This window comes from Geotrypetes seraphini, chromosome 15 (genome assembly GCF_902459505.1).
Source record: "Geotrypetes seraphini chromosome 15, aGeoSer1.1, whole genome shotgun sequence".
Taxonomy (NCBI): Eukaryota; Metazoa; Chordata; class Amphibia; order Gymnophiona; family Dermophiidae; genus Geotrypetes; species Geotrypetes seraphini.
Window position 1 is genome coordinate 16,027,377 of NC_047098.1, and position 21,349 is coordinate 16,048,725.

Consider the following 21,349-nt stretch of genomic DNA (forward strand, 5'->3'; position numbering starts at 1 on the left):
CTTCCTTATGGTCTGCAGTTAAGAGTAGGGTTATCATACATCTCTTTTTAGAGGACTCTCCGAGTGTCTGTACAATTATTTTTTCAAATGGGGGAGCCTATCCGTGTTTAGCAGGATCTCCCAGCTCTCCCACCTACCTCCTCCCTGGCTGCTGTAATACAATCTTCGGACAACCAGCAATGGCAGTGAGGTGAGCCTGTTGTCACCGGCCTGCCCCAGAAGCTGCCTCTCTGCAGGTCCTGCAGCCAGGGAGGAGGTAGGTAGGGGAATCAGGAGCTGGAGAGAGAGGTCGTGAGGGGATGTTAGCAACGTCGGAGGTCAGAGGAAGGAGGGCTCAAAAATCAACATCAAGGGAGGAGGAGAGGGGACTGGAGAAACAGCATGGAGGGAGAGAGGCTGCAGACACATAATGGAAAGTGCTGGAGAAAAGAGCATGGAGTAGGGTAGTGTTGGATGGGAGGGGAGAGACAGAAACAGCAGGAGAGGAGGTTGGAAGAAATGACAGAGAAAGGGGGTACCCGTGAGGGAGGTGCGTGGAGGGAGCGAGAGAGAACGAAAGAAGCAGCCACAGGAGAGAGGGGTTGGAAGGAGAGAGAGAGAGAGAATCACCTGTGGGGGAGGAGGATTGAAAGGAGGGGGGGGGGAGAGACAGACAGACAGACACTAAAAGGGTTCAGAGGATAGGATGGGAGAACAATGAAATGGGTGAAAGGGGAGGGGGCTGTGGGCAGGGTCATGTGTCCTTTTATTCTTTTATACTGTTCTCTCAGGGGATCTCAGAATGGTTTACATCAGTGGTCTCAAAATCAAAACACTTTGCAGGGCCACATTTTGGGATTTGGAGGGCCTCAGAAAAAATAGTTAATGTCTTATTAAAGAAATGACAGTTTTGCATGAGGTAAAATTCTTTATAGTTTATAAATCTTTCCTTTTGGCTAAGTCTTAATAATAATATTGTAATTTATAGCTAAAGAGACGTATGATCGAAAAACTGTTTTATTTTACTTTTGTGATTACGATAAACATATCGAGGGCCTCAAAATAGTACCTGGCGGGCTGCATGTGGATTGAAGACAAAGTTTTATTTTATTTTTCTTTCCAGCTTATGATTTATCTTTAATCTTATCTATTGTTTTGCCTTTTGTCTTTGTTTTGTTCTATTTCTATCATTTAAATTTCTCCAGAATTCTACTGTTCAACGGCTCCCCCTTCTGCTTCTATTCCTTTCTCTCCTCTCTTCTACCTTCCAAAGTATTTAGATCAATGCTGTCTTGTTAAAATGTTTATTTTATTTTTATTTTTCCTCTAACTCTACTTTTCACTTCTCTATTACCCTCCAGGTACTTTAGTTAGATTGTGAGCCTTCGGGACAGTAAGGGAATTTTTCAAGTACCTTTCTTATTTCTAATCTTAATGTATATTTTCTGTAAACCGCTTAGAACCTAACGGATGTAGCGGTATATAAGAAATAAATTACATTACATTACATGTGGCCCCTGGGCCGCAAGTTTGAGACCACTGGTTTACATGAATTTATTCAGAAACTCAAAGCATTTCTCCCCTTCTGTCCATCTAACGTACCTGGGGCAATAGGAGGATTAAGGGATCTTTTTACGAAGGCGCGTTAGGGCCTTAACGCGCGGAATAGCGTGCGCTAGCCGCTACCGCCTCCTCTTGAGCAGGCAGTAGTTTTTCGGCTAGCGCACACGCTAAAAACGCTAGCGTACCTTCGCAAAAGGAGCCCTAAGTGACTTGGCCAGGGCCACAAGGAGCAGTGTGGTTTTGAACCCACAACCTCAGGGTGCTGAGGCTGTAACTTTAACGACATTCTCCCCTTTTTAATCTTCACAACTCTTTATTTAAATAAATAAATAAATAATTCATTTCCTCTTCCTCCACCCCCCACGACCTCAGAACGGGTTACAGGTTAACATAACTAATATCTAGTTAAGAACGTAAGCATAGACTTACTAGGTCAGACCAAAGGTCCATCAAGCCCGTAGCTCATTCTCACACTGGCCAATCCAGGTCACTAGTACCTGGCCAAAACCCAAAGAGTGGCAACATTCTAGAATCCCAAAGAGTGGCAACATTCTAGAATCCCAAAGAGTGGCAACATTCTAACATAGTAACATAGTAGATGACGGCAGATAAAGACCCGAATGGTCCATCCAGTCTGCCCAACCTGATTCAATTTAAATTTTTTTTTTTTTTTCTTAGCTATTTCTGGGCGATAATCCAAAGCTTTACCCGGTACTGTGCTTGGGTTCCAACTGCCCAAATCTCTGTTAAGACTTACTCCAGCCCATCTACACCCTCCCAGCCATTGAAGCCCTCCCCAGCCCATCCTCCACCAAACGGCCATACACAGACACAGACCGTACAAGTCTGCCCAGTAACTGGCCTAGTTCAATTTTTAATATTATTTTCTGATTCTAGATCCTTTGTATTCATCCCAAGCTTCTTTGAACTCAGTCACAGTTTTACTCTCCACCACCTCTCTCGGGAGCGCATTCCAGGCATCCACCACCCTCTCCGTAAAGTAGAATTTCCTAACATTGCCCCTGAATCTACCACCCCTCAACCTCAAATTATGTCCTCTGGTTTTACCATTTTCCTTTCTCTGGAAAAGATTTTGTTCTACGTTAATACCCTTTAAGTATTCTAGAATCCCAAAGAGTGGCAACATTCCATTCTACCGATCCAGGGCAAGCAGTGGCTTTCCCCATGTCTTTCTCAGTAACAGACTATGGACTTTTCCTCCAGAAACTTGTCCAAACCTTTCTTAAAACCAGCTACGCTATCCGCTCTTACCACAACCTCTGGCAACAGGTTACAATTTGTCATATTACAGCACAAGTTTTTTTTTTTTTCAATACAAGTTTTATCCTAACTGGCCACATACTAGTGATTTAATACCAATATACATAATATACAGCTTACAAGTTACAGTTTGCCATAGTTATAGTTTAAGATTTTTCAATACAAGCTTTTTTTTTTTTTTTTAAATCCTATACCGAGGATCTAGTACCAATATAGATATTTCTTTGTAATTCCTACTTTGGTGCTTGAAAAAGCTCTGCCCTTCTTAAAGCTGTCAAAACGTTAAGATTTGCTTCCGAATCCGTTCTCGGGCTGCCCACGCCGTCTCGTCGATGGGTTCCTGCAACTTCTACTTGGGGGGGAGGGGGGTGGGTGAAGATCCTCCCCGCGCTCTCCCAGGTGCTGATAACGATCAGCACAGCAACACCTTGCAAGACTCCGGCCGCCGGGAGTGGCTAAGCCCACGCACTTTTATGAGCAACGCAAGGCAGCGAATGTCTGCAACACCAGGCATGAAAAAGTTGAAACAAAGAAAAGCGAGGACCATAGTGGCGATATCGTGCACGGATTAATAATAATAATAATAATTTTATTTTCTTGTATACCGCCCCACCAGCAGTTCTAGGAGGTTCACAACAGAAGAACTGAAACATTTCAGTTCCAAAAATACAATAAAAAAAAAAACCACAACTATTATAACTTCTACATCCATTAAATACAACATCAGATAAAAAGTACATTTAAAATACAGAGCCTAATAAAAAAAAAAAAAAAAATACCTTCTTAAATATCAACATTCTTGTTTATCATATTCCACCGTTGCAATACAATAAAGCAGATATTAAAGCATGCAATAAGAAGAGGGTGAGACAAGAAAGCTCAGCTCAAAAGATCATTTGACCGGGTTAAAAGAGAAACCTCCTGCAGAGCCTTTCTTTCGGTGCAATCTCCGCCCCGCCCTGGCTAAGGGGCGAAGGTCTTTCTGCCCTGCAGGTAGGAGGAGGGCGGGGTGAGAAAGATTTCGGCCTCGGGCGGTTGGGCAACAAGATGACGTCTTGCACGCAACGACCCGCAGCGCCCGAAGAAAGTTTGCGCGGATATTCAACGTCTAACCCGTTCTATTCCCGGACCAACAACTCTATTCGTATCTTGCAAGCCACTGGGCTTCCTGGAACCCAACTCATCGTATCGAATCAACGTGATTTCATTCATCCATAGACCCCCCCCCCCCCTACCTGTTTCCTGCGTCCCATGCAGTGATCAGCAAAAACGGCGCTTTGCTCCCTCCCTCCTCGCAGAAAACCGCGGCTTCTTCCGACAGCGCTATGAGCCTGGGACACTTGCAAAGCCCGGCTGAAGTTACCCATCCCACTTCCTGTGCCTGGGTTAGTCCCTCGGCTCTTGATGACGTCACCAAGGTGTATAATGCAAAAAAAAAAAAAAAAAAGTCCCCAGCCTGAATCGAAAGGAAAAGTCTGGCACTACGAGAGCTCTATTCTACCAAGGGTATGTGCAGAGACCCATTATTCTATAAGACTACATGCAACGTTTTGGAATGTCCATGACCTACCAACGCCTCTCGCATGGCCACGCCCTTTTTGGAGTTGCATGCTATGGGATTTAGACGCCCAGGGTTATGGAATAGCATGCAGCCGGATGCACTTACCGCATCAGATATTGTCTATGTAGGCCTATTTTTCTGTCTCTCTAAATTTGTTTTATTTATTAATTTTATTTTTTTTTTAAATCTTCTTTCTTTATTTTTATTTTTTGGTTTTTGATCTTGAATTAATATTTTTTTTTTTTTTTTGAAGTGTAACTTATTGCCACCTTAGAACTGTATTATAACATCATTTTAACTTAAATATATCGCTTGAAATTCTATAAACATACTCAATATATTTTATCCCATTCCCTCCCCCCACAACAAACAGCCCTTTTATACATGCTTTTATAGTGTTTATAGTGTTTTCATCTTGGATAGATTTATTGTATACCTTTTTTTAAAAAAAATTTATTATTTTAGAAGACTACAACAGTGTATTATATTTGTTACAGAAAGAGTATTACAGACCTATTTTCATAAAATACACTAATTCATACAAGAAATTATAAAAAATATTGTTTTACCCACCCACCCTACTTATCAAATAATAATAATATTCAATAACTTATTATTACATAAATTAGAATAGTGTAATACATGTAATATAAACAATTATTAGAAAAGTACATCAATTCATGTGTATGAAATAATAATAAAAGTTAAATATCCTTATTCAAATAAAATAATTTGATATACAAGTATATTTTATAAATATCTCCCACCCTCCGGGATGTGTAGTGAAAAAATCACAAAATGAGGAACTTTCTTACTAAGAATCAACAAATAAAGCCAATGGACCCCATATTTTATTTTTAAAAAACCACTATGTCCCAAACATTCAGCATGCATTCTTTCAAATTTATACGTATTACATACACTTGTCCACCAAAACATATAATTTAACCTATCATAATTTTTCCAATTTTTTGTTATCATTTGAATAGCTATTCCAGTAAAAATCAAAAAGAGACAACTTTCATATTTATTTAATGGAGGTTTAATAAATAACATACTACCACATATAATGGCTTCATATTATATACCTTTTTTTAAATTATTAATTGCCTGGACGCTTTAGAATTGCAAAGCATTGCTATTATTCTTATTTATTTTGATGTCTTCTTGAGCCTGGACATATTTAATGCTAATTCATTTGGCAGTCAGAGTAAATACAGTCAAATCTTTCCTAACACCCCCCCCCCCCTTCTCTTTGGAATTTCTTTTCATTCCTGAACAGGGATTGGCGTTTTGAAATGAAGCCCCTTCCCATCAGCTCGTGGCTACCATCAGTGTGAGCACAAACTTCAGGGAATGTATAATAGGGGGAATAGAGAGAGGATTCAAAATGGTTTTTCTTTTTTTTAAGAAACGGGGCAGGGTCCGCAGAACAACTTTTGTAGCAGTTTTCTCAGGTTCAAAACGGATTTGCAGAGCTTCCACTTTTTGCACTTGCAGTAGGGCAATTTGGGGATGGTTTCTGGATTTCTGACAACCCTCTCCAAGTGCATTATGACTTGTAATGTATGGGATATACATCACCGGGGTAAAATCAGAGATGGTAAATACCTCAAGGCTTTGGAATGTAAGTTCAAAACCAGGACTGGTCAAATATTCTCCCTCCTGGAACAGGGGAACTTAGCCGCTCCGGATTTGGACCAGGGCTGTGGAAGGCTAAGTTAAGATGGAACAGTGCCAAAATGACTTACCTCTTTTTTTTTTTTTTTCTTTTTGCCTTTTATGTGATCTGGTTGCTACACTAGTGGTGAATAATTGTGTTTCACAGCCAAGAAGATGAGCTGGGGAGGGACCCACAAGGGTCCCGCCTTTCTCCACAGCTATCTAATATATAGGGAGCATGTGGCGCTGTAGTTAGAGCTACGGCCTCGACACCCTGAGGTTGTGGGTTCAAATCCACGCTGCTCCTTGTGACCATGAGCAAGTCACCTAATCCCCCCATTACCCCCAGGTACATTAGGTAGAATGTGAGCCCTCCCGGACAGATAGGAAAAAATGCTCAAGTGAATATAAACCACTTAGGGCGTCGTCTATTAAACTGCGCTAGCAGTTTCTAGTGTGGGGAGCCGCGCTGCTCCTGACGCTATGAGCGTCGGCAGCAGCGCGGCTCTCTGCTAAAAATTGCTAGCGCAGTTTAATAGAAGAGAGGGTTAGGCTATAGGCTGTATATAAATGCTAAAAATAAAATATACAATGGGTAGAGTTTGTATTATATTGAAGTTATTTTATGTGTGAGCCTGACATACAGTTTGGCCCAAATTCTCCAAACAGTGCCATGTTAGGCATGGAAGGCACCCTACCGCCACCTAATTGGTGTTAATTGGTTTGGCAATTGACCGTGTCATTTAAAATCAATTAAAATGCCATTAAAAAAATATGTTAGTTGCCATCGACTTGTGCTCTAGTCCTAGCGACGTGATATCGTCAAGTTTTCGTGGCAGAATACAGATTTAGATGGCCGGGCCTTTCTCCTGCACAATATGAATTTCATGTTGTTTGCCATTGTCGCATCAAACGCGATCCTCCGCCTCCAACGCTGCCCAGATGGGTGGTACATTGTTCGTCTGACATCTCCGCTGAAACCTATCCGCCTTGGGAGGCCCTGCTGGTCGAGAAACTACCGACGGCATAGCTTTCAGATGCGCTCAAGCCCCAGCGGCACGACAAGCCCATGTACCGTGACTGGAAAAAAAAATGACTCCATAATTGCATCTACTGAAGCGCTTAACTGCGCCTTAGGTCAAAGCAGGCATGGTGTACGCCACAAATGAGCTTAGACGACCTCTGTAGATGCAATTCACATCAAATATAGACGTAGGTCTTCAAAACCATGGCCTACATTACCAGCACCTATGTTTAAATGTAGCTGCAATTCTGCAAACGGCGCCGTAGCGCGATTGACACGCGATTGGTGGTGTTTATTTAGGCGGCCGCCATTGTGGGTGCCGCTTGCAAAATCCGGCCCTTTGTGTCCCTCTAGGTCACAGGTGTCAAAGTCGGTCCTCGAGGGCTGGAATCCAGTCGGGTTTTCAAGATTTCCCCAATGAGATCTATGTGCATGCACTGCTTTCAATGCATATTCATTGGGGAAATCCTGAAAACCCGACTGGATTACGGCCCTCGAGGAGGGACTTTGACACCCCTGCTCTAGGTGAAGATCAAGAGGTGAATCTGGTACAGGATGTCCGGGATGAACAATTGGCGGATGAAAGAACACACTCCCTAGGAATTCGATGCATGGCGCCCAATTCTGGACACGCTACGTGGAACTTAATTGGTTAATGAGCTGTTGACCATTGACAACTGGATGCGTTAATGTTTATTGTACATTTGATATCCCACTTTTACTAAGGTGCGCTAGCCGTTGTAGAACACGTTAAATATTAGCACGCTTTAAACGCTAACGCATCCATTATATCCTAGCGCGCCTTAGTAAAAGGACCTCTTAATGCAGTAGGTCAAAGCGGCTTACAAACTAAAATGAAATTAGGTACTTGAGAAAAAAATGACCCTATCTGTCCCGAAGGCTCACGATCTTGCTAAGGCACCTGATTAAAATAAAAAATATATAAGATGTGTGGGGACCATTAACAAATTATTACAATGAATAAATATCATTTCTCTGGTTAGTACAAATGAGATAATGGGGAGGGGGTAATTTTTTGAATTTTCACTAGATGCTTTGAATGAAAGGAAAGTCTTTATTATATGATATATGTGTTCTGATATATTGAAGAGTTGGGAGGGAATGGGATAAAATATATTGAGTATGTTTATAGAATTTCAAGCGATATATTTAAGTTAAAATGATGTTATAATACAGTTCTAAGGTGGCAATAAGTTACACTTCAAAAAAAAAAAAAAAAAAAATATTAATTCAAGATCAAAAACCAAAAAATAAAAATAAAGAAAGAAGATTTAAAAAAAAAAAATAAAATTAATAAATAAAACAAATTTAGAGAGACAGAAAAATAGGCCTACATAGACAATATCTAAAGCGGCCTGATGGTAAGTTCATCCGGCTGCATGCTATTCCATAACGCTGGGCGTCTAAATCCCATAGCATGCAACTCCAAAAAGGGCGTGGCCATGCGAGAGGCGTTGGTAGGTCATGGACATTCCAAAACGTTGCATGTAGTCTTTTTTTTTTTTTTAAATAAATCTTTATTAATTTTAAAATATTAATAGTGCAATACACAGGTATAAGAACATATAAGAAGTCAAGGAAAGCACATTCAACTTACAGATCTCCAAAATCAATCTTTTTATCTCACCTACCCACCCATTTATTAATCATTATGAATGTATTCTTTCAATAATCTACTCTTATTTAAAACAATATATTCCAAAACGTTGCAAGTAGTCTTATAGAATAATGGGTCTCTGCACATACCCTTGGTAGAATAGAGCTCTCGTAGTGCCAGACTTTTCCAGCGCCCTCTTTTGAGTGACATCTATAGAAATCTGGCCCTCACTAATGCCACCAGCGTGACACACCAAAGTTGATTTATTGGATAAACACAGAGCTGAAGCGGCCACGTTTCGGCAGTCGCCTGCATCGGGGGTATAATTTCAGCTTTGCACAAAGACAAACATAACGTCATAGGGCGAATAAACAGCCAAACCTTGGTCTTAAAAGCGAATCATCAATGACTTGGTTGGCAGTTACACAGCTGAAATTATGGTGACGGCCAAAATGTGGCATCCAATGAGTCAGATTAGGTTTGCCTGTTGATCTGTACCTAGAGGGACACAATTTGTGTGTCATCCTCATACAAACAAACAGAAAATAACTTCAAACCCAGACAGCGTAATACAGACCCTAGCAGTCACACATATTAAATAGCAGTGGTGAAAAACAGGACCCCTCCCCATTTCACCTTCATCAGCCGTGAAACAGAGTCATTCACCACTACTGTAGCAATTAAGAACATAGGAAGTTGCCCCCGCTGAGTCAGACCAGAGGTCCATCTTGCTCTGCGGTCCACTCCCGCGGCGGCCCATCAGGCCTAGTGCCTGAACAGTGATCCCTGATTATTTTTATAACTTACCTCTAATCCCATCCCTATAATCTACCTCTACTCTTATCTGTACCCCTCAATCCCTTTGTCTTCCAAGTACCTATCCAAAGCATTCTTTGAACCCCTGTAGCGTGCTCCTGTTTATCACATCCTCTGGTAGCGCGTTCCATGTATCCACCACCCTCTGTGTGAAAAAGAACTTCCTGGCGTTTGTTCTAAACCTCTCCCCTTTCAATTTCTCTGAGTGCCCCCTTGTACTTGTTGATCCCCTTAATTTGAAAAATCTGTCCCTGTCTATTTTTTCTATGCCCTTCATGAATCAGATGGAAAAAAAAAAAACCAGTCTGTACCAGGTTCATCTGTTGATCTTTGCTCCTGCCTATCACTGTTTGACTGCTTCTGGGTAAAAAAGATCCATCAAATGAACTTTCTGTTTTGAATTAGAGTTTAATAACTGTTTGCAGTGCCGCCATCAGGGCAGTACTACCAGTCCTGCATTCAGGGGCCCGGGCTCCCCCAGGGTCCTAGGCAGTGTTCCCGGTGAGCGCATGAGCGATCGTTCACTATTTTCTGTGGCTTTGTCGCTCACTCGAGGGCGGGATGAGGTGAGAGGAAGCGGCGGCGGCCTGTATTTTAAAGTTTAAAAGATGCAGCGGCGGCTCCACCCCGACTGCATCGGACTTCCGACGCAGATGGGGATTCGTGAGAGAAGCCGCTGCCACGTCTTCAGTGTCCTATCAAGGGGGAGGGGCGGTCCGCCCTGGCTGTGCACCCGTCCTAAGGCTGCAGTCGGAGAGGAAGTTCGGGCCAGCCAATCGCTGCCTGGCTGGGCGGAACTTCCTCTCTGACTACAGAATTGACGTTTGGGGGAATGCTGGTCGGCCAGGTGGGAAGCAGAGAGACCTTGGGGCAGCCGCGGCGGTGGCTTTGGGCCTGTTTCCCCCGATGGTGGCAGCAGTGGCTTTGTGGAGGGTAGGGAGAAAGAAAGGGGCAGGCAGGGAGACAGAAGGGAAACAGAAAAAAAGAAAGGGGGCATCAAGAGGAAAAAAAAAGAAAGAAAGGGCAAGGAGAGAGGAATAAAAAGTTAGGGGAGGGAGTGAGGTCTGGAGGAGAGGAAGCATACAGGCTGAAAGAAGGGAAGAAAGATTGGATGCACAGTCAGAAGATGAAAGTGCAACCAGAGACTCATGAAATCACCAGACAAGGTAGGAAAAATGATTTTATTTTAAATTTAGTGATCAAAATGTGTCTGAATTTATATATGCTGTCTATATTTTGCACTATGGCCCCCTTTTACTAAATCGCAATAGTGCTTTTTAGCGCAGGGAGCCTATGAGCGTCGAGAGCAGCGCTGGGCATTTAGCGCAGTTCCCTGCGCTAAAAACTGCTATTGTGGTTTAATAAAAAGAATGGGGGGTATATTTGTCTATTTATGTATGGTTGTTACTGAGGTGACAATGCATAGAGTCATCTGCCTTGACCTCTTTGAAAAAAACCCAGAATAGGAATGATAATTAACATTTTCTCAGCGTATAGTGTGCTTTGTGTTTTTTAATTTTATTGTTGGTAGATCATTTTGACTTGGTCATTCTAAAGTAGCTCGCAAGCCCAAAAAGTTTGGGCACCCCTGAGCTAGAGCGTTGAAGCTGTGTATTTCTATTTTATCCCCCCTTTTACAAAACTGTGGAGCGTTTTTTAGCACCAGCCGTGGTGGTAGCAGCTCTGATGCTCAGAATTCTACACTACAGTTTTGTAAAAGGGGGAGGGGTTAGTTTGTGATGACATATTCCATACTAGGTGAAGGTGTTTTCTGTGTTCTGTGTGTTCGAAAGACATGGTTTTCTGTTAGGATTGACGGTGTAGGATTGATCTGTGCTGGTCTGGCTTGTTTAGTTTTACAATGGGTGTATTGATGTACTGCTCACTGCAATATGTAAGATGCTGCCTTTTCCTAGGTACTCATGTGTGACGTGTGGTTTGTTACTAAAAATCATGTTTTTCTTACAGATGGGGGGGGGGTGTGCCAAAAAATGATGTGTTACATATGCTAGGTACGCCATTGTATGTAAAGATACCAGAAAGCTGGCGTAGCAAAAACTTTAAGTAAATTGTTATTCTTCTAAGCTTTGAGTATTTAACCCTCCCACAATCTCACGGGCACTCGTTTCAAGTTTATTGAGATTTTGATTTAAACGCAATATCAAATATTTTCAATGCGTATAACAAAAATAAATTTGGGGAAATAAATAAAGTCATTTGAACAATAAACATACAAACATATCCTTAGATGATTAAAATTACATAAGGAGTACAAGGATAAACTACATTTGTTTAAAAATGCGTCCTCCGCGCCTGCTCATAAATTTCTGGAGTATGTAACTTGTCGCTCATGCATATTTTTTTTTGCACACACCTCATCAATCCTTAGAGGGAACATTGGTCCTAGGCCACCATAGCACAAATTCCTGTATTATGCTTCTGCTGTGCACAACAATAAACACTGCTGTCATACTTTTTTTTGTCCCCTGCCGATTTCCTGATAGCACCCCCCCCGGACAAAAGTGGGGGGGAAGGGGTGCGTGGGCTGGCACAATAGGATTGCTCAGTAAGGGGCCCAGAAATTTCTGATGGCGGCCCTGACTGTTTGAGCCTGGTTAGTGCTGAATTGTTTGGATTTCAACAGAGTAAGACAGTTTTACAGGTGGGGCAAGACAATCCGCAGGGTTTAAAATTGGACTGGAGAACAACATTGGTGGCCAAAGAAATGGGAGATTTAGGCTGGTACTTAAACATAATTTTTTGAAATTTTATTCTCCTGTATCATATGGATCACATAAGAACATAAGAAATGCCTTCGCCGGATCAGACCCTAGGTCAGCGATGGCGAACCTATGGCACGCGTGCCAACTGTGGCACGCGAAGGCCTTGCAGCTGGCACGCGCAGGGCCGCCATCAGGGCAGTACTACCAGGGGTGCACAGGAGAGAGAGCTGAACGGGGACGATGGGGGACCCGCGGGGTTAAATATAACTCGAGCCGCGAGGCTCGTCTTCTACTCCGACTGCCCTGCAGCTCACACAGCCGATCGGAAATCTTCCCCGACGTCAGCGCTGAAGTCGGGGAAGATTTCTGATCGGCTATGTGTGCGCGGCGGGACAGGCAGGAAATAGAAGACAAGCCTACCGGCTCGAGCTACATTTTGCTGAGAAAGTTGCTAAGATGGGCTGGGAGACAAACGGGGAACACAAAAGGGGGAGGGAGTGCATTTTGGACACAAGGCATGAACTTGGGAGAAAGGAAGGGAGGGAAAGAGATGCTGAGGTGGGGGAGGGAATGGGTTTTTGGACACAGAAGGCATGAACTTGGGAGAGAGGAAGGGAGGGAAAGAGATGCTGAGGTGGGGGATGGAATGGGTTTTTGGACACAGAAAGCATGAACTTGGGAGAGAGGAAAGGAGGGAAAGAGATGCTGAGGTGGGGGAGGGAATGGGTTTTTGACACAGAAGGCATGAACTTGGGAGAGAGGAAGGGAGGGAAAGAGATGCTGAGGTGGGGGATGGAATGGGTTTTTGGACACAGAAAGCATGAACTTGGGAGAGAGGAAGGGAGGGAAAGAGATGCTGAGGTGAGGGAGGGAATGGGTTTTTGCACACAGAAGGCATGGACTTGGGAGAGAGGAAAGGAGGGAAAGAGATGCTGAGGTGGGAGAGGGAATGGGTTTTTGCACACAGAAGGCATGGACTTGGGACAGAGGAAGGGAGGGAAAGAGATGCTGAGGTGGGGGAGGAAATGGGTTTTTGGACACAGAAAGCATGAACTTGGGAGAGAGGAAAGAAGGGAAAGAGATGCTGAGGTGGGGGAGGGAATGGGTTTTTGACACAGAAGGCATGGACTTGGGAGAGAGGAAGGGAGGGAAAGAGATGCTGAGGTGGGGGAGGGAATGGGTTTTTGGACACAGAAGGTATGAACTTGGGAGAGAGGAAAGGAGGGAAAGAGATGCTGAGGTGGGGGAGGAAATGGGTTTTTGGACACAGAAAGCATGAACTTGGGAGAGAGGAAAGAAGGGAAAGAGATGCTGAGGTGGGGGAGGGAATGGGTTTTTGACACAGAAGGCATGGACTTGGGAGAGAGGAAGGGAGGGAAAGAGATGCTGAGGTGGGGGAGGGAATGGGTTTTTGGACACAGAAGGCATGAACTTGGGAGAGAGGAAGGGAGGGAAAGAGATGCTGAGGTGGGGGATGGAATGGGTTTTTGGACACAGAAAGCATGAACTTGGGAGAGAGGAAAGGAGGGAAAGAGATGCTGAGGTGGGGGAGGGAATGTGTTTTTGGACACAGAAGGCAAGGACTTGGGAGAGAGGAAGGGAGGGAAAGAGATGGTTTTGTACACGGGGAATAGAAGAAAGGAGAATTTTTGGTCATAGGGAGGGAGTGAGGTACAGACAGTGGCATACCAAGGTGGGGGTGGGGGCGGTCTGCTCCGGTTTTACGCCCCAAGGGGGTGCACAGCTGGCCACCCTCCAGTGTTCTCCCTAGGCTGGCAAACTGCGTCTCTTTAGCCACTTGAGTGCCACTGCCGCCATTGGGAACAGGCCGGTGCCAAGTTCTCCCTGCTTTTCCCTGTGGGGCCGACCAACTCTCGCCACCCGCGTCAATTCTGATGTTGGAGAGAACGTTCTGGGCCGGCCAATCGCTGCCTGGCTGGCCCAGAACGTCCTCTCCGATGTTAGAATTGACGTCGAGTGGCGAGAGTTGGTCGGGCCCGTGGGGAAGAGAAGCAGGGCGAACTCGGCGCCGGCCAGTTCCCGATAGCGGCAGTGGGAGCCTATTCCCCAGTGGCGGTGGCAGCATTTTCCCAATGGTGGTGGCATAGGGGAGGGCAAGGAGAAAGAAAGAAAGGGGGGGACAGGGAGCCAAAAAAAAAAAAGAAAGAGGGCTGGGTGAAACAAAGAAAAATGGGGCACGGAGAGAGAGAGAAAGACATGCATACAGAATGAAAGGGGGTATGGAGAGAGAGAAAAAGAAAGAAGGGGGCAGGGTGAAACAAAGAAAAAGTTTGGGGAGGGAATGAGGTCTGGAGGAGAGAAAGCATACAGGAGGCTGAAAAAAGGGAAGAAATATTGGATGCACAGTCAGAAGAATAAAGTGCAACCAGAGACTGATGAAATTACCAAAGGTAGGAAAATGATTTTATTTTCAATTTAGTGATCAAAATGTGTCCGTTTTGAGAATTTATATATGCTGTCTATATTTTGCACTATGGCCCCCTTTTACTAAACCGCAATAGAGTTTTTTAGCGCAGGGAGCCTATGAGCGTCGAGAGCAGCGTGGGGCATTCAGCGCAGCTCCCTACGCTAAAAACCGCTATCGCGGTTTAGTAAAAAGGGAGGGGGAATATTTGTCTATTTTTGTGTAGTTGTTACTGAGGTGACATTGCATAAAGTCATCTGCCTTGACCTCTTTGAAAACCCGCGGAATATAAATGATAATTAACATTTTCTCTGCGTACAGCGTGCTTTGTGTTTTTAAAATGTTATTGTTGGTAGATCATTTTGACTTGGCCACAAAGGTAAGGGGGAGGGAGGGGAGCTGCTGAAAGAGTCTACCTTGACGTGGTTGCAGGCTTACAAATCTTTTGGTCAAAGAAAAGTATGTGTGTATTCGGCCCATGAATGAAATCATGAAAACATTATAAATTGCCAATAAATTGAAATGAAAACCAAAGGATTGTGAATCAAATTGATTCTCTGACAATACAAAGATTCCAACCTTTAAAAATGATGTTACATAGTTCAGGCAACTTTATAAAGAGTTTTTAGATACTAAAATCTTGTTATTAAGGTTTAATTGACGTGCTGGCACTTTGAGGAAATTCTTTGGTTTTGTGCGGCAGTTTGGGCACTCGGGCTCAAAAAGGTTAGTCATCACTGCCCTAGGTCCATCCTGTCCGGCGACCCGCACACGCGGAGGCCAATCCCGGTGTTCCCTGCTAAGACCTTGTTTACCCGTATCCCTCGATGTGGTTTGCAAGAAGGTGTGCATCCAACTTGCCCTTGAATCCTGAAATGGTGGTCTCCGACACAACCTCCTCCGGGAGAGCATTCCAAGCTTCCACCACTCGTTGTGAGAAACAGAACTTTCTAACATTTGTCCTGGGCCTGGTGCCCCTCAGTTTCAGTCCACGGTAGTACAGTGTCTCACAAACTTTTTTTTAGCTCTGGCACTCTAAAAGAAGCAAATGTTTTTTTGCGGCACATTATAATTGAAATTAATAAAATGATATAACCAATAAGAAAATTAAATTTGAGAGTAATTGAAAGTTCTTTAAGCTATGTAGGGGTAATTGTAACAACAATGAAACTAAAGTAGATAGAATATAATTGCTAATCAATGCGATGGATGCGCTTGTTTTTGAGTGCAAATGAACTCAAAACGCGGTTCAATAGTTGACAAGCAAACACACATTTCATCATCCACCATCTGCAGTCGTTCTCTTCAATTTAATTTCTGGAATCTTGCTACTCTCTAGGGCTCTGTATGGAATCTTGTTAATCTTTGGGATTCTGGAATCTTGCTACTCTCTAGGGCTCTGTATAGAATTTTGTTAATCTGTGGGATTCTGGAATCTTGCTACTCTCTAGGGCTCTGTATGGAATTTTGTTAATCTTTGGGATTCTGGAATCTTGCTACTCTCTAGGGCTCTGTATGGAATTTTGTTAATCTTTGGGATTCTGGAATCTTGCTACTCTCTAGGGCTCTGTATGGAATCTTGTTAATCTTTGGGATTCTGGAATCTTGCTACTCTCTAGGGCTCTGTATGGAATGTTGTTAATCTTTGGGATTCTGGAATCTTGCTACTCTCTAGGGCTCTGTATGGAATGTTGTTAATCTTTGGGATTCTGGAATCTTGCTACTCTCTAGGGCTCTGTATGGAATGTTGTTAATCTTTGGGATTCTGGAATCTTGCTACTTTCTAGGGCTCTGTATGGAATTTTGTTAATCTTTGGGATTTTGGAATCTTGCTACTCTCTAGGGCTCTGTATGGAATCTTGCTATTCTTTGAGATTCTAGAATCTTGTTAATCTTTGGGATTCTGGAATTTTGCTACTCCAGGTACTTGTGGCTGGGATTCCTCCAGGTACTTGTGCCTTGGAGTGGCCGCTGTCGAAAGCAGGATACTTGTCTAGATAGACCATCTGTCTGCTCCAGTAGGGCTATTCTTAATTTCAATGTGAGCTAAATAATAATGAGAGACAAAGTATACAAATGCATATGAAAGGCCTCATTATTTTGCAAACAAAGTGATGTAACTTGCATTTAACTTTCAGCATAAACCCGGTGAACCCGATATTCAATCTGATTTAACTGGGCAGTGCTGCAGAATATTCCCCCGACCGACACAGCATAAATAGCAATCCTGTTTCTGCTCAGTTAGCTATGTGGATGCAACAGTGAATCTCTTCATGAAAAAGGCGGTTAATCTAAATAGACACTCGATGTGGAAGATTAGGCTTTCTTTGTGATTAAGAAAGATGAATACAGTATCTCTTTTTGTGCTACAGTGAGAGATACTAAAATTCAAGAATTCCTAAATAGACCTAAAGAGTTATTTAACAGGGTGAAATATTTGACATAAGAGGGAGGGAAAAGGCTAGGATGTCTATAGTTGCCAAAGAATAAGCATGGTTTTATGCAGAGAGGCTTGATCAAGTACATCATAGAGACAGTTTCATGATGAACAAGTTACAATTGCAACTGAAAGTTTTGCTTATTTTAGAGAAATAATATCGAATGAGGTAGTGGATATAGGCTCTCTTTTACTAAGGTGCACTAAGCATTTTAGTACGCATGTAGCATGCGCTAACCGCTAACACGTCCATAGGATAACATGCACGCGTTAGCGTTTAACGCATGCTAATATTTACCGTGCGCTAAAAAGAATAGCGCACCTTAGTAAAAGAGGGGGATAGTGAAAGGGTTAAATCCCACCAAATCAAAGGTTGACCCATGCTCTAATTCTATACCCCTCCCCCCCCTTTTACAAAACCGTAGTGCGTTTTCTAGTGCTGGCCACGGCGGTAACAGTATAGAACTAGCGCATGGGTCATCCTTTGATTTGGTGGGATTTAACCCTTTCACTACGTCCACTACCTCACTCGATGTGGGAGGGATAGTGGAATTTGTTAAAATACCACTGACAGAAATAGTAAATATGTAATTAAGAGATGGGGTATTTCAAGATTTACTAAGGGCTCCTTTTACGAAGGTGCGTTAGGGCCTTAAAGCGCGGAATAGCGTGATGCTGCGCGCGCTAGCCGCTACCGCCTCCTCTTGAGCAGGCGATAGTTTTTCAGCTAGCTAGCGCACCTTTGTAAACTGAGCTCTAAAAGTTGCAACTGTGAAACCCGCCTTAAAGGTAGGGAAGTCAGACACCCAAGATTTGTTGAATTATAGGCTTTTATTTGTGTTAATGTTTTGAGTTAAGGTTATAGGGAAACTTGCTTTAGTACAAACGGATGCGTTTCTTGAGCAGATTGAAGGTTTTAGTCCATTTCAATGTGGAAACTCTGTTCATTTCTACCACTGACGAAATTAGAAGTATTGATGGTGACCAGATTCTTTGTTTACGGTCCCTTGATAACTCTTCTGCATTTGACTCAGTTAATATCGATGTGCAGCTGCAGGAATTATCGCAGTTGGGATTTCAAGGGACTATCTATGATTGGTTCAGATCATTTCTAACCAATAGGACTTTTCATGTTAAGACCAATCTAATTTGATATCCGCTCTTTATGGGAGTTCCACAGGGGTCAGCTCTTTCTGCGCTGTTACATAGAAACATGATGGCAGATAAAGGCCAAATGGCCTATCCGCAGCATCCACTATTTCCTCCTTCCCTATTGGCTAAGGCTCTTAACATTTGCATCTCCTCTTCCTATAGGCTAAGGCTCTTTACACCTGCATTGTGATGTCATAGAACTTTATGGTTATAGAAACATTGTAACATGATGGCAGATAAAGGCCAAATGGCCTATCCACAGCATCCACTATTTCCTCCTTCCCTATTGGCTAAGGCTCTTAACATTTGCATCTCCTCTCCCTATTAGCTAAGGCTCTTTACACCTGCATTGTGATGTCATAGAACTTTATGGTTATAGAAACATTGTAACATGATGGCAGATAAAGGCCAAATGGCCCATCCACAGCATCCACTATCTCCTCCTCTCCCTATTGGCTAAAGCTCTTTACTCCCGCATTGTGATGCCATAGAACTTTATGTTTACAGAAACATTGTAACATGATGGCAGATAAAGACCAAATGGCCCATCCACAGCATCCACTATCTCCTCCTCTTCTTATTGGCTAAAGCTCTTTACTCCCGCATTGTGATGTTATAGAACTTTATGTTTACAGAAACATTGTAATATGATGGCAGATAAAGGCCAAATGGCCCATCCAGTCTGCCCATTTGCAGCATCCACTATCTCCTCTCCCTATTGGCTAAGACGTTTTACACCTGCATTGTGATGTCATAGAACTTTATGGTTATACTGTAGAAACATAGTCAAGAAAATATATGAAAAACTCTACTTCAATTAGGTGATCTTCGTATTAATGCAGGATAACTTATCTCCTTGCAATATTTTTGAATTAAAATTTCTTTAACTATATAAATACATACAAAAATATATAACTACATACAAAAATATATAAATACATACAAAAGCTTTTCACACACATATATTTTGTATGTATTTATATAGTTAAATAAATTTTAATTCAGAAATATTACAAGATCATAAGTTATTCTGTATAGAAACATAGTAACATGATGGTAGATAAAGGCCAAATGGCCCATCCAGTCTGCCCATCCGCAGTAACCATTATCTCTTCTTTTCTTTAAGAGATCCCACATGACTATCCCAGGCTTTCTTGAAATCAGACACAGTCTCTGTCATGAAAGCCTGGGATAGTCACGTGGGATCTCTTACAGAGATGAAGAGATAATGGTTCAGTCTTTGCCTAGAGTCTCTGAGTAGGGCATTGGTACAGGCCCATGTAAGTGTGTGTGTTAATATGGAGATGATTTTCAGTTCTTTATTCCTGTTGTAAAAAAATGAAGATGTTGCTTTGAAGGCGACATATCAAATGGATGGTGGAAAGGAAAACAGAGACGGTGATGGTGATGGAGTTCAAAAAAGCGTGGGATGAGCAAAGAAGATCTAGAATCAGAAAATAATAGTAAATATTGAAGAACTACCGTATTTTCATGCATATAACGAGCGCGTTATACGTGTTTTTACAAACCGTGCATACCCTTGCGCGGTATATGCGTGAGCGCGTTGTACAAAATTTTTTTTCCGTACCTTTCTGTAGTTGGCCGGACAGACGGGAGCCAAACCCGCCTGTCCGGCAGGCAGCCAACGACGGAATGAGGCCGGATTGGCCCATCCGTCCCAAAGCTCCGCCTACTGGTGGGGCCTAAGGTGCCTGGGCCAATCAGAATAGGCCCGGGAGCCTTAGGTCCAACCTGGAGGCGGGGCCTGAGGCACATGGGCCCAACCCGACCATGTGCCCAAGGCCCCGCCCCCAGGAGGGACCTAAGGCTCCCGGGCCTATTCTGATTGGCCCAGGCACCTTAGGCCCCACAAGTAGGCGGAGCTTTGGGACGGATGGGCCAATCCGGCTTCATTCCGTCATTGGCTGCCTGCTGGACAGGTGGGTTTGGCTCCCGTCTGTCCAGCCAACTACAGAAAGGTACGGGGAAGGGGGGTGGGGGTGTCGTGGGGGTCGGCCAGGGGGGGTCGCGGGTCGGCTGGGGGGGCGGTCGGAGGTTCTTGGGGGGGGCGGTCGTTGGGGGGAGGGGGGTTTGCGTTGAGGGCAGGAGGGCCTGGGATCCCTCCTGCCCGTAATGTAGTGCGGGGTGGGGGTAGGGGGTCGCTGTGGCCAGGAGGATTTGGGCTCCCTCCTGGCCCGAACAACTAGGGGGGGTCGCCAGGGCCAGGAGGACTTGGGCTCCCTCCTGGCCCGATATTGTCGGGGAGTTGGGGAGTCGGCGGGGCAAGAAGGCTTGGGCTCCCTTTCAGGGACCAAGGGACATATTTGTCCCATAACTTTAAAATCCTATAAATTTTGATTGGGATAGTCTACAGTTCTAAATTTGATATGTACGGATTCCATATGATACTGCCTTTATGTAAACAAACTGGTTCCGACATTCATTCATTAGCGTCGTTGCCAGATTGACGAAAAGATTCACTTGCCACACTGTCCATAAGCCAGAAGTTTGATTTTTAAAAAAAAAATAATGATATTTCACAAAAAAAATCAATTTTTTGGCATCTGCAAGCCCTTTTTACCATAAAAATGTCGTCAAAACCACAAAAATTGGCCTACGATCCTTATGGTCCTGAAAGGGTTAAGGAACCAATGGAATTTTTGAAACACATGTAGGTTTAGCTGCAAATTCAATCATCCAGGTCCTATCAGTATCTTTCATATTCATTGACTATATCACCAGCAGCTTCAGCCGCACTAAGCAAGAAAACGGGCAACAGGTTAGTGTGGTAAATGATTCATGAAAAATTCTCAGCCCTGGAGAGACGACAGACAAACACAGCCAAAAGAGAGACAGCCCAGCCTTACAGCAGGGGCAGAGGTTGTTGTTGCTAGAGAATGTCACGGGGACAAATTTTTCCCCATCGCTGCAGGAGCTCAATTTCGCCGTCCCGTCCCCAAGAGTTTTGTCGTTTTCCCTTTCCCATTCCTGTAAGCTCTGCCTTAACCGCAAAAGCCTTGAACACTTAGGATGTTAAAGCGGGACAGCTGATGGCCATGTGCATGCAGATTGTGGCCTTGCAACTGATCCATGCAGCCAGCCTCCCCC

At 43.6% G+C, this 21,349-nt stretch overlaps 1 protein-coding gene across 3 annotated transcripts in view; it reads right to left on the reverse strand.

Moving 5' to 3' along the window:
- ARHGEF16 (Rho guanine nucleotide exchange factor 16) overlaps window positions 1-4,209 on the reverse strand; it is a 76,968-nt gene extending 72,759 nt beyond the window's left edge. The window contains exon 1 of one of the 3 annotated variants that reach the window (XM_033922271.1): window positions 4,059-4,209. The gene's annotated coding sequence lies outside the window, so the exon portion shown is untranslated. Of the gene's footprint in view, window positions 1-3,060; window positions 3,192-3,602; window positions 3,969-4,058 lie in introns of those variants that run through there. The other 2 variants (XM_033922272.1, XM_033922273.1) reach the window with 2 other exon arrangements.
- Window positions 4,210-21,349: the final 17,140 nt, after the last annotated feature.